General features: G+C 44.3%; 1 long non-coding RNA gene across 1 annotated transcript; it reads right to left on the bottom strand.

The window, feature by feature from the left end:
- Positions 1–9,751: 9,751 nt before the first annotated feature.
- LOC117938602 lies at positions 9,752–10,082 on the bottom strand. Its single transcript, XR_004655444.1, has 2 exons — positions 9,940–10,082; positions 9,752–9,831 (listed from the first exon to the last, which is right to left on the bottom strand). It is a non-coding gene; the product is annotated as an uncharacterized LOC117938602 (long non-coding RNA).
- Between the last annotated feature and the right edge of the window lie 1,319 nt (positions 10,083–11,401).

Below are 11,401 nucleotides of genomic sequence, written 5' to 3' on the forward strand. Positions count from 1 at the left end.
TGAGATTTCTTTTTGAAATGTAAAGGGCATTATAAATAAAATTTATTTATTACCCCTGTAATAAATTGGCATAACCAAAGTTATTACAAATTATCCTGAGGGAAAAAATAATTTGGCAAAAGTACATGAATGGACCATGAATGTTTTTACACCATTTTATGACAACTGATCTAATAGTTGAGATATTCCAGTCAGGGTCAACTAACCCATCGACAATGCCATCCCAAAATAAAAAAATAAATTAAAATCATTAAGTTATCAATGAACACCCACCTTGTCAGAAGTGTTTGTTTGTGATCGTCCTTCTCTTGCATCTCCAAACAAACAGACTGCTGTTCACTGGGTCTAGGTCCAAATATAAAAATGCTTTTGCATGTTTGGGTATCCATGTGTCAGAGTGACAGATGGAAGCAGCAGGTGTTTTGCATGTTTTAAAACAAATTCATGATGACTCTTGACTGTAAATAAAGTAGGCAAATTTTCCTCACATCTTTTCAAGACACAGGGTCAGCTGTAGAACAATCCCATTGATAGTGATCTAGGAGGTCATTGGGGGTCATAGTGTAGTAGCAGATCAGATAGGTATTTTGGACCTAAACCGTTTTGTGATTTATAAACTAAAAAAAGTATTTTGAAATCCATTATTTGGAGGTCATAAACTGTTGGGCAACATCTTGAACAACTGATCACATTTTCCCATGATTGCAAAGACCCCTGTAATAAATTGGGATAACCAAAGTTATTACAAATTATCCTTAACTGACTAAGTGCATTGTGCAAATTAACAGCTGGATGTGCCAGAACTTTCTGAAATTAAACGAAGGAAAAACTGAGGTGGTTGTTTCTGGAACCAGAGAGGAACAATTAAATGTCTGCACTCAGCTTCAAACAGCAATGTTAAAAACAACAGACAAAGCCAGAAATCTTGGTGTAATCATGAACTCTGACCTGAATTTTAACAGCCACATTAAGACAAATACAAAGTCAGCCTATTGTCACCATAAGAATATATCAAGGGTAAAAGGACTCATGTGTCAGCCGGATTTGGAAAAACTTTTCCATGCTTTCATTTTCATTAGACTTGACTACTTTAACGGTGTCTTTACAGGTCTCCCTAAGAAATTAATCAGACAGCTGCACCTGATTCAGAATGCTTCTGCTCGAGTCCTCACTAAAACCAAGAGAGTGGATTACATCATTCCAGTTAATAAGTCTTTACACTAGGGCAATGTTTCCCAAACTTAGGGTCGGGACCCAAAAGGTCACAGACCCGTTTTATTGGGTCGCCAATTGGCAGTGTAAAATGCATATCAATCTTATGTGAATGAGTGTTATTTTTTGCTAAACTGATCTATTCAGCTTAGATGCTATGGGGGGGGGGGGGGTTTCTCTCTCTCTCTCTCTTCTCTCATCCTAGGAGGGGATAAGAAAATGAGTTGAGAAAGGGGTGAGACACAGACAGGAGAGTAGAGACCTGTTGTTGTATAGCCTACTTTTATAATGGAATAAATATACATTTAAATTCCTAGTTTGTTCCGTCTTTTGTCCACAGTTTAAAAATGTAGATGTTACAATGATTCATGGTGTATTTTTTTAAATTTGGGTCCTGGGGAGGCGCCAAATTCTCTTTTGGGTCTTGAGCTGAAAAAGTTTGGAAACCACTGCACTAAGGAGACCAGACGTCCCCGGTTTCCGGGGACAATCCCCAGTTTTGGGGACCTGTCCCCGGCTGTATCTGTCCCCGGAAATGTCCCCGCTTTCACTGTGAATGACAGACCCGAAATTGGATAGAAAGAAAACACTGAGCAAACGTAGCTGATAGTTGCACACCCAACACACAGGCTCAAGATAGCCAGAGCCAGCGCTGCTCAGAGCTAAGAGATGTTTTAGAAAGCCGTATTTTACGATGCTTTACATGTAGTCTGGTGGGTTTAGCGAACGCAATTTCGCAGACTTTTATGTTTTAAAAAAGGATCTTAATCTTTAACAGAAAGGTCGACCTCCTTAGAAATCCTTTCCATAATGTTGTCAGACACTATTAATCTGAGCCAGTCAGTAGCAAAACGACGTAAAAAAAAAATGGACGTAAATACAAACTGGACAATTATCCTGTTAACTTCCATTGTAGCTTGTTTCTCTGCTGCCGACTGCAGCAATCTCGTTTAATACTGCATCACTGTTAAAGGAAAATATGTCCTCAATAGTTTTTATTGTGTTCGATACTCAATGAGCTGTTGCAGAAACAAGCCTGAAGCATTAAAGCCAAAGCTGTCAGATAAATGTAGGTCAGTGAACATTACAACATTATGAAATATTAAGGTCCGCTTTCTGGCCCCAGAGTCAGAACTGAACAGGGTGAAGCAGCGTTCAGTTTCTATGCTCCTCATATCTGGAATAAACTCCCAGAAAACTGCAGATTCACTGCTACTCTCAGTTCTTTTAAATTAAGGCTGGAAACTTCTTTTTTTGACGTTGCCTTTCTTTAAATGATTGTTTATTTCTTTAATGTTTAATGTCTTATGCTGCACTGTAACTCTTATTATTGTGTGAAGGGTTCTTTGACTGTTTTTGTGTAAAGCACAAAAGCGCCAAACACATACTAGGAAGACGATCCGACAGGGGACTGGATGTCAAGTCACGGTATAAGAGCTGGTGGTTGTGATGATGAGACACAGGTGGGTGCGGGTGATTAGGCTGAGCCGGATAGGTGATAGTGAAGATGAATGAAGGAGGCCACGCCTCCCCAGGTTGCATGGCAACAGGAACCATGACGCACAGATAGAGAAAAACAGACATACAGACAGAAAACAGAATCAGAGCGGGGGGTGCCTGACAGTACCCCCCCCCCCCCCCCCCCCCCCCCCCCCCCCCCCCCCCCCCCCCCCCCCCCCCCCCCCCTCCGACGAAAGCCTCCAGGCGGACAACCCGGAGCACCGGGCTGACGACGGTAAAAGTCCCGTAACAGTCCGTCATCCAGAATCTGGCGACGTGGTATCCAGCTCCGCTTCTCCGGTCCGTACCCCTCCCATTCCACCAGGTACTGAAACCCACGACCCCGCCGACGGGAGTCCATGATGCGATTAACAGTGTAAACGGGACCTCCATCAATCACACGCAGAGGCGGAGGACGAGCTGGAGGGGGCAACAAGGGGCTAAGCAGAACAGGTTTCAGCCTAGAAACATGGAAAGCAGGATGTACCTTGAGTGAGCGAGGCAGCGTCAACCTGACCACCGCAGGATTAATCAGGCGCTCCACAGTGAACGGCCCCATGAGCCGGGGCGACAACGTCCGAGGTTCAGTCCGCAGGGGCAAGTCCCGAGTTGACAGCCACACCCGGTCCCCAACAGAGTAACGTGAAGCCGTAACGCTGTCGCGATTGGCCTGGGTCTGGTATTGACCAGAGACCCTCAGCACCGCAGTCCGAGCACGGTGCCATGTCCTGTGGCAGCGGCGGATATGAGCCTGAACAGACGGCAACGTCAGATCCTTCTCCTGAAATGGAAACAAAGGGGGTTGATAACCATATACACATCGAAAAGTAGAGATACCAGTAATTTCAATTTCAATTTCAATTTTATTTATAGCATCAATTCATAACAAGAGTTATCTCAAGACACTATACAGATAGACCACACTCCAGAATTTACAAGGACCCAACAGTTCTAGTAGTTTCCTCCAGACCAAGCAACAGTGCGACAGTGGCGAGGAAAAACCTCCTTTTAGGCAGAAACCTCGGTCAGACCCAGGCTCTTGGTAGGCGGTGTCTGACGGGCAGGTTGGGGTTAGAATTTTGTAGTAGTTCATGGCATAGCAGGACGCTGTGCGGCATTACAAGGCACAGCAGGCAGTAGCGGACATAGGAAGCGTGTTGTGAGCATATTCCACCCAAGGGAGCTGAGAAGCCCAGAAGCTGTGGTTCGCAGACACCAGGCAACGTAGTGTTGTCCCTACGCGTTCCGTAGGTCGAGCTTAGTAAAAATCACAGAGCCTTGCAGAGCCTGCGTGAAAAGGTGCTCGAAGTTGAGGGTGGGGTAACTACTATAGTGACTCGCCAGAATACTCCCCACATCTAGGGAGCCCGATAGTTTCCCGACCGCATTGGACAGGATGCCAGGTAATAGTTGGGTTGTCCGCAGTACAGACAGCAATCAGTCTCTCTTCTCCGACGCCGCTCCTGATCAGACAAACGCTGATGACCCATCTGCATAGGTTTGGACTAAGGAAAAGCCTCCTCTGTCCTTGAGGCACGGACAAAAGGAACCTCGGAGCTAACTGCCCGTCCATGATCTCTCCTCTGGCGAGGTGTAGGTGACAGATTGGGCATCCTCTGTCTCCTCTCTCTTCCTTGCTCCAGACGACGATTATCTACCCGAACAGATAAAGAAATTAATTCCTCCAATCCTGCCGATTCAGGGTAAGAAATCAGCTCATCCTTCATCTGCTCACACAGTCCTTTGTAGTAAGCCGCCTCCAGCGATTCATCATTCCAGCGGCTCTCCGCTGCCAGCGTACGGAACTCAATGACGTACTCCGCGACACTGCGCGCTCCCTGTTGTAGCAAAGAGAGGGGTCTCGCGGCATCCTTGCCACGAACCGGCAGATCAAATAATTTCTTTAATGCAGCCGTAAAGTCTGAATAAGAAAAAGCAATCCCTTCGCTGCTCGCCCACACCGCTGTAGCCCATTTCAAAGCCTTGTCTCCTAACAATCCCGTCACAAACGCTATCTTAGCTCTGTCGTTAGCGTAGGATAGGGGCTGTTGCTCAAACACAAGTCCACATTGCATTAAAAATGAACGACACTTCCCAAAACTGCCTTCATATCTCTCCGCTGTGGGAACCCACGGCCCACGAACAGAGTCAATAGCAGGTCTTACCGTAACCGGCTCCGGTAGAGACACGGGTGCAGGCGAAGCGGAAAAACAGGCGAGCTGGTCCTGGAGACCAGAAATGTTTGTAGCCAGTGACTGAAGCGTTTTTGTAATCTCCTGGAGCGCAGCGCCGTGTTGTCCCAACAAAGCGCCCTGGTGTGAAACTGCCTGCTTCACCGTATCCAAGTCTGCTGGGTTCATAGTATGGTCGGATTGTTCTGTCAGACCCGGCTGGCAGAAGAAAAAGAGTATATCAATGAGAGTTTATTGATACTAATCCGTGAACCAGATGACCAACCAAGGTGTAGCGGAGGGAAAAGCTGTGGCGGCAGGGGAGTGAAGACAATCCGGAGGTGTAGCGTGATGAGGGTCCATAGCAGAATTACTATGACGTGTAGACAGAGAGACAGACATAACCAAACACGAATACAGACACAAAGCAAAAAGACAACTAGCAAAAGTCAGATGAGGCGCCAAACACATACTAGGAAGACTAGCGATCCGACAGGGACTGGATGTCAGGTCACGGTATAAGAGCTGGTGGTGATGATGATGAGACACAGGTGGGTGCTGGTGATTAGGCTGAGCCGGAACAGGTGATAGTGGAGCTGAATGAAGGCAGCCACGCCTCCCCAGGTTGCTTGGCAACAGGAACCATGACGCACAGAGAAAAACAGACATACAGACAGAAAAGAGAATCAGAGCGGGGGTTGCCTGACAATTTCTGCTCTAAAAATAACATTAATATTCATTCATTCATAACGTTACTGTTCATTTTAATGCTTAACTCATGAGGAAATCTTTGTAGCCCAGAGATAACTGTTATGGTGAAGCATTACCCTTACAACTTACCTAATAGACAACACATCATTATGTCTTTTATATAAGTTGTATTTTTGCTACAGTCATGCAACGTGTCATACCAAAGATAACAAAGTTAAATACTTTTAATATTATTTTAGTTTATAAATGTGCTTGTAGTTCTGCAGGCTCCCCGCCAGGCCGTAGCTAGTCTGATGTTGACAGGGACATGAGGGGGGACTTCAGGCTCTCCAGGGGATCCTTCTACGGTCTGATGGCCATCGTCGCCCCTAAATGACGGACCTCTACTTCCACGGCGATTTTGCAAAGCTTTAATGCTCTGAAACACAAACGGTACACATCATACATGTTTTGGTGTGTAATCATGGTTGCTAAAGTTCATGTACAGTGGTGTGAAAAAGTGTTTGCCCCCTTCCTCATTTCCTGTTCCTTTGCATGTTTGTCACACTTAAGTGTTACGGAACATCAAACCAATTTTAACAATAGTCAAGGACATCACAAGTAAACACAAAATGCAATTTTTAAAGGAAGGTGTTTATTATTAAAGGTAAAAAAAAAAATCCAAACCATCATGGCCCTGCGTGAAAAAGTGATTGCCCCCTAAAACTAATAACTGGTTGGGCCACCCTTAGCAGCAACAACTACATCCAAGCGTTTGCGATAACGTGCAATGAGGCTTTCACAGCGTCCTGGAGGAATTTTGGCCCACTTATCTTTGCAGAATTGTCCTAATTCAGTTACATTACAGGGTTTTCGAGCATGAACGGCCTTTTTAAGGTCATACCACAACATCTCAATAGGATTCAGGTGAGGACTTTGGCTAGGCCACTCCAAAGTCTTCATTTTGTTTGTCTTCAGCCATTCGGTGGTGGACTTGCTGGTGTGTTTAGGATCATTGTCCTGCTGCAGAACCCAAGTTAGTTTCAGCTTGAGTACACGAACAGATGGTCGGACATTCTCCTTCAGGATCTCTTGGTAGACAGCAGAATTCAAAGTTCCTTTTATCACGGCAAGTCTTCCAGGTCCTGAAGCAGCAAAACAGCCCCAGACCATCACACTACCACCACCACCATATTTTACTGTTGGTATAATGTTCTTTTTATGAAATGCAGTGTTCCTTCTATGCCAGATATACTTCTGGGAAGGTTCACCACTGTTCCATGTCTTCGCCATTTGTGGATAATGGCTCTCACTGTGGTTCGCTGGATTCACAAAGCTTTGGAAATGGCTTTATAACTCTTCCAGACTGATAGATCTCAATTTCTTTGGTCTCGGCATGATGTGTAGCTTTTAAGGATCTTCTGGTGGACCTTACTGTGTCAAGCAGCTCCTATTTAAGTGATGCCTTGATTGTGAACAGGTGTGGCAATAATCAGGCCTGGGTGTGGGTAGAGAAATTGAACTCAGGTGTGGACAACCACAGTTATAATATGTTTTAACAAGGGGGCAATCACTTTTTCACACAGGGCCATGATGGTTAGGTTTTTTTTGGGGGCCTTTAATAATAAACACCTTCATTTACAAATTGCATTTTGTGTTTACTTGTGTTGTCCTTGACTATTCTAGGAACATAGTCAAGGAACAGGAAATGAGGAAGGGGGCAAACACTTTTTCACACCACTGTATGTCCAATGATGAACTCACTACCAAGACATCCCCAAAGAGATGCACTTATGAATACAATAATCATCAGTTTCTCCATTTGAGGTCTGTAGCATTGTCATGTTCCCCAACAAGTAGCATTACTGAATTCAACAGTCAAGTCAAAGCTAAAGTTAGAGTAATAAGAATGACCTACCAAAACAATCATTTACAAAGAGACACAATCTAGAATCAATTATAAAACATTTTAGCATTCTCCAACTAGTAACACAACGTAAAATAGCTGTTACTGTTAAGTCTTCAGATAAAATCCTGGGATTCAGTTTTCAGAAAAACAACCCCATAGATTAGCACTTACTAAAATCAACTCAATGCCAATGCTTGAGTTAGACCAATGTCAAAATCTTACAGTAAGCTACCTTCTTTGCTCATGAGCTTCTCCATAGTACCGATGTTTTTCTGGCTTTTTCTGTGTTGTGATATAGAAGCTGTGAAAGTAGTTTCTTACACTGATTTGCCATTTTAAATCCTGAATGCAGCCATTTCCACCCAACCACACCTTCTTTTGATCAAGTTTCAGTGGTCTGGACTATCGTAAGTAATGAATGGCTTCATGAATAGACGACCATCATCTCAATGTATGCCATTAACAGTCTTTGAGTGGTCAATCAGAGTCCAGTGACTTTCTTTGGTGCAACTCCTTTTGCCTCCAGATAGACCTCATTTAGCATTAGAAAGTACCAGTTAGCACTGAATTTTCCAAAACTCTCATTGTTTTGTTTATTTAGCTACCCAGCTAACAATTTGTGGTTCCCAGAACGTTCTGGGAATGTTTGTTTTCCCTGAAGGTTTGTTTTGGTGGTATTTCGGTTGTCTGTTGGTTAATTGGAAGGTTTTCCTACCGTTCTGGGAACGTTTGTTTTTGGTTACCCCTAACGTTCTCTAAAAGTTACAACCTTTAGAGAACATTACGTTCCGAGAACGATGCAACCTTTAACAAACGTTACAGGAACATTCCCTTAACGTTGCAACCTTTAGAGAACGTTAAGGGAACGATCCCTTAATGTTGCAACCTTTAGCGAACGTTACCGGAACGGTCCCTTAACGTTGCAACCTTTAGAGAACGTTAGGGGAACATTTGCTGTAACCATAAATGAACGTTCTCAGAACGTTAAGAAAAGAGATTAGATTCCCCTAACCTTTAAAAAAAACATACCATTTGTGTGTATGTATATGTATGTACTGTATATTCACACAGGCTACATTTGGACAAAAGTTAAATTAGTAGGAATGAATGAACAGGCAAACTTGATGGCATTTCAACACTGTAATATTCAAACAATTAAAAAAATACAAAAAAAGATAAGGATGCACATCATTCGTTGCATCTTGCCGCAGCTTGCAGGGGATGGCATCACCTCCAGTACAACCGCCAGAGGTTGACAGAAAAAGTTGCTGTAAAACATTTAGTGACAAATTATACATATAGTTTAGAGCTTGTACAATCTCATTTTGTAAGAGAAGTCAGCTCAGTTAAGATATTGGATTTTATGCAAATATATGGTGTTTGTCTTAGGGCAGGCCTTTGGCCACTTCATTTCCATATTGTTCCTCCTCTGCATACATTCATGCATACATTCGCACACACACACATGTGAGCAACTTGAGTCTTACCTCTCATTTTGATCTCCATGTCTGAGCCCCTCCCTCTGTGTGATGACTTACCTCTCTCTGTGTGATGACTTACCTCTCTCTGTGTGAGTTCTTCTGTTTAAAACAACAAAAACGTTATGTTACTCTAGCCATCCTTTCCATTAAATTGTAATTCATTGCAAATGCAAAATTCAAAGCAACTGTACCTTCAACTGGGTCCCAAGATGAAGTGGCAATCCATGGTAGGGTCATTAAAGACTCATCCTGCTCTGGGCAACCAGCTGGTTTCCTGCATGGTGTTGATACCTATAAAAATAAATTATATGTGATTATTATATAAGATGATTAAGTTGATAGGTTGCCTGCGCATGCCATTACAAAATATGAACCTATTCTATTACATTAGACAATTAGACAAAATATATATAAAAAACGTACATGCAGGTGGTGGAGGAAGTGTTATCTGCTGAGCTGAAAAAAGACAGGCAGAGAGAAACATCAGAACAATCACATGATATTCACCATGTTGACTGTCAGTGGTTCCATGTTAAGAAATATGACTGGTTTCTTATATACATGCATACATCTGAACTTACAGACAGGGCTTCCAGAGGCACGCTCCGTCTTGGACAGTTTATCTGGTCGCGCAACAGATTCATCTGTAATACAGAGATCATATAATTTGTACTGATTGCAAAATATGCAATTTGAAATATGTAAAAAATGTAGTCTATAATTAAGGTCTTTCCATCGCTTGAAGAATCTGTCATGAACCTTATTGGGCGTCGGCGCAGCCTTTTTTGGACACTTGCTTCATCTTCTGTCTCGATGCTGGAAGTGTCCATCAGCTGCTGACACCGGTCCACAGCTTTGGCGTAGGAATCTATGTTAAGAGTACAATTGTGATCCAGTAGCGGAAAAAAAGAAAAGAAAAGCATTTCCATACAGAGAACATTATTTATTTACATTTAGTATAGTAGCAATAGGTTACCTGTACACAGCCATATTTTGTTAACTGGATATTTGGCCCAGCTGCTGTCGGGCAAATGGCACGCTGTGACTTGGAGCAGAGGGAGGTGACAGGGAGCTACTGAAGAGCAACAGCTGACAGCAACATCCCTCTGCTCAACAATTTGAACAGCTTCTTTGCTCGCTTTGAAGCACAAAACAGCACTTGCCCACAGAAGACCCCTCCCCACCCCCACAACAGGAAACCTCTGTGTCTCTCTGCCGATAGCGTGAAGAGGACACTTGCTGCTATCAACACCCGGAAGGCAGCAGGCCCAGACAACATCCCAGGTCATGCATTGAAGGACTGCGCTGAGGAGCTTAAGGACGTCTTCACAGACATCTTTAACACGTCCCTGAAGCAAGCCGTCGTCCCATCATGCTTCAAAGCTGCCACCATCATACCTGTGCCGAAGAAAACGGCTCCATCCTGCTTCAATGACTACCGCCCCGTGGCACTGACACCCATCATTATGAAGTGCTTCGAGCGGCTTGTCATGTCACACATCAAATCCATTCTCCCCCCCACCCTGGACCCCTTCCAGTTTGCATACCGAGCCAAGCGTTCCACTGAGGATGCAATCTGCTCTACCCTCCACCCAGCCCTCACCCACCTGGATAAAAGAGACTCATATGTGAGATTGCTGTTTATAGACTTCAGTTCTGCATTCAACACCATAATACCACAACAACTCATCTGTAAACTTGACAAACTGGGACTAATTACCTACCTCTGCAACTAGCTACTGGATTTCCTCTGTCAGAGGCCTCAAGTAGTACGGGTTGGAAATAATATCTCAAGCAGCATCACACTGAGCACAGGGGCCCCTCAAGGCTGCGTGCTACGCCGCTGCTCTTCACCCTGCTGATGCATGACTGCACTGCAACCTACAGCAACAACCACATGGTGAAATTTGCTGACGACACAACTCTGGTGGGTCTCATCACCAAGGACGACGAGACTCAATACAGGTTGGAGGTCGACCTTCTGACCACGTGGTGCAGGGAAAACAACCTCCTGCTGAATGTCAGCAAGACTAAGGAGATTGTTGTTGACTTCCGGAGAGGTCACATCCAACACCTGCCACTGACCATCGACGGTGCTGTGGTGGAGAGAGTGAGCAGCACCAAATTTCTGCACATCAGAAAGAAGACCTCTCCTGGACCACCAACACTGCATCACTGCCGAAGAAAGCTGAGCGCCGCCTGTACTTCCTGCGGAAACTCAGGCGAGTAATTGCTCCACCAGCCATCATGACAACAATCTACCGAGGCACCATTGAGAGCATCCTCTCTAGCTGTATTGCTGTGTGGGGCGGAAGCTACACTGAATATAACAGGAAAGCCCTGCAGCGCATAGTGAACATAGCTGGAAGGATCATTGGTGCTTCACTCCCCTCCCTGAAGGACATTTACACATCCCACCTCACCCGCAAGGCCACCAC

This window comes from Etheostoma cragini, chromosome 23 (genome assembly GCF_013103735.1).
Source record: "Etheostoma cragini isolate CJK2018 chromosome 23, CSU_Ecrag_1.0, whole genome shotgun sequence".
Taxonomy (NCBI): Eukaryota; Metazoa; Chordata; class Actinopteri; order Perciformes; family Percidae; genus Etheostoma; species Etheostoma cragini.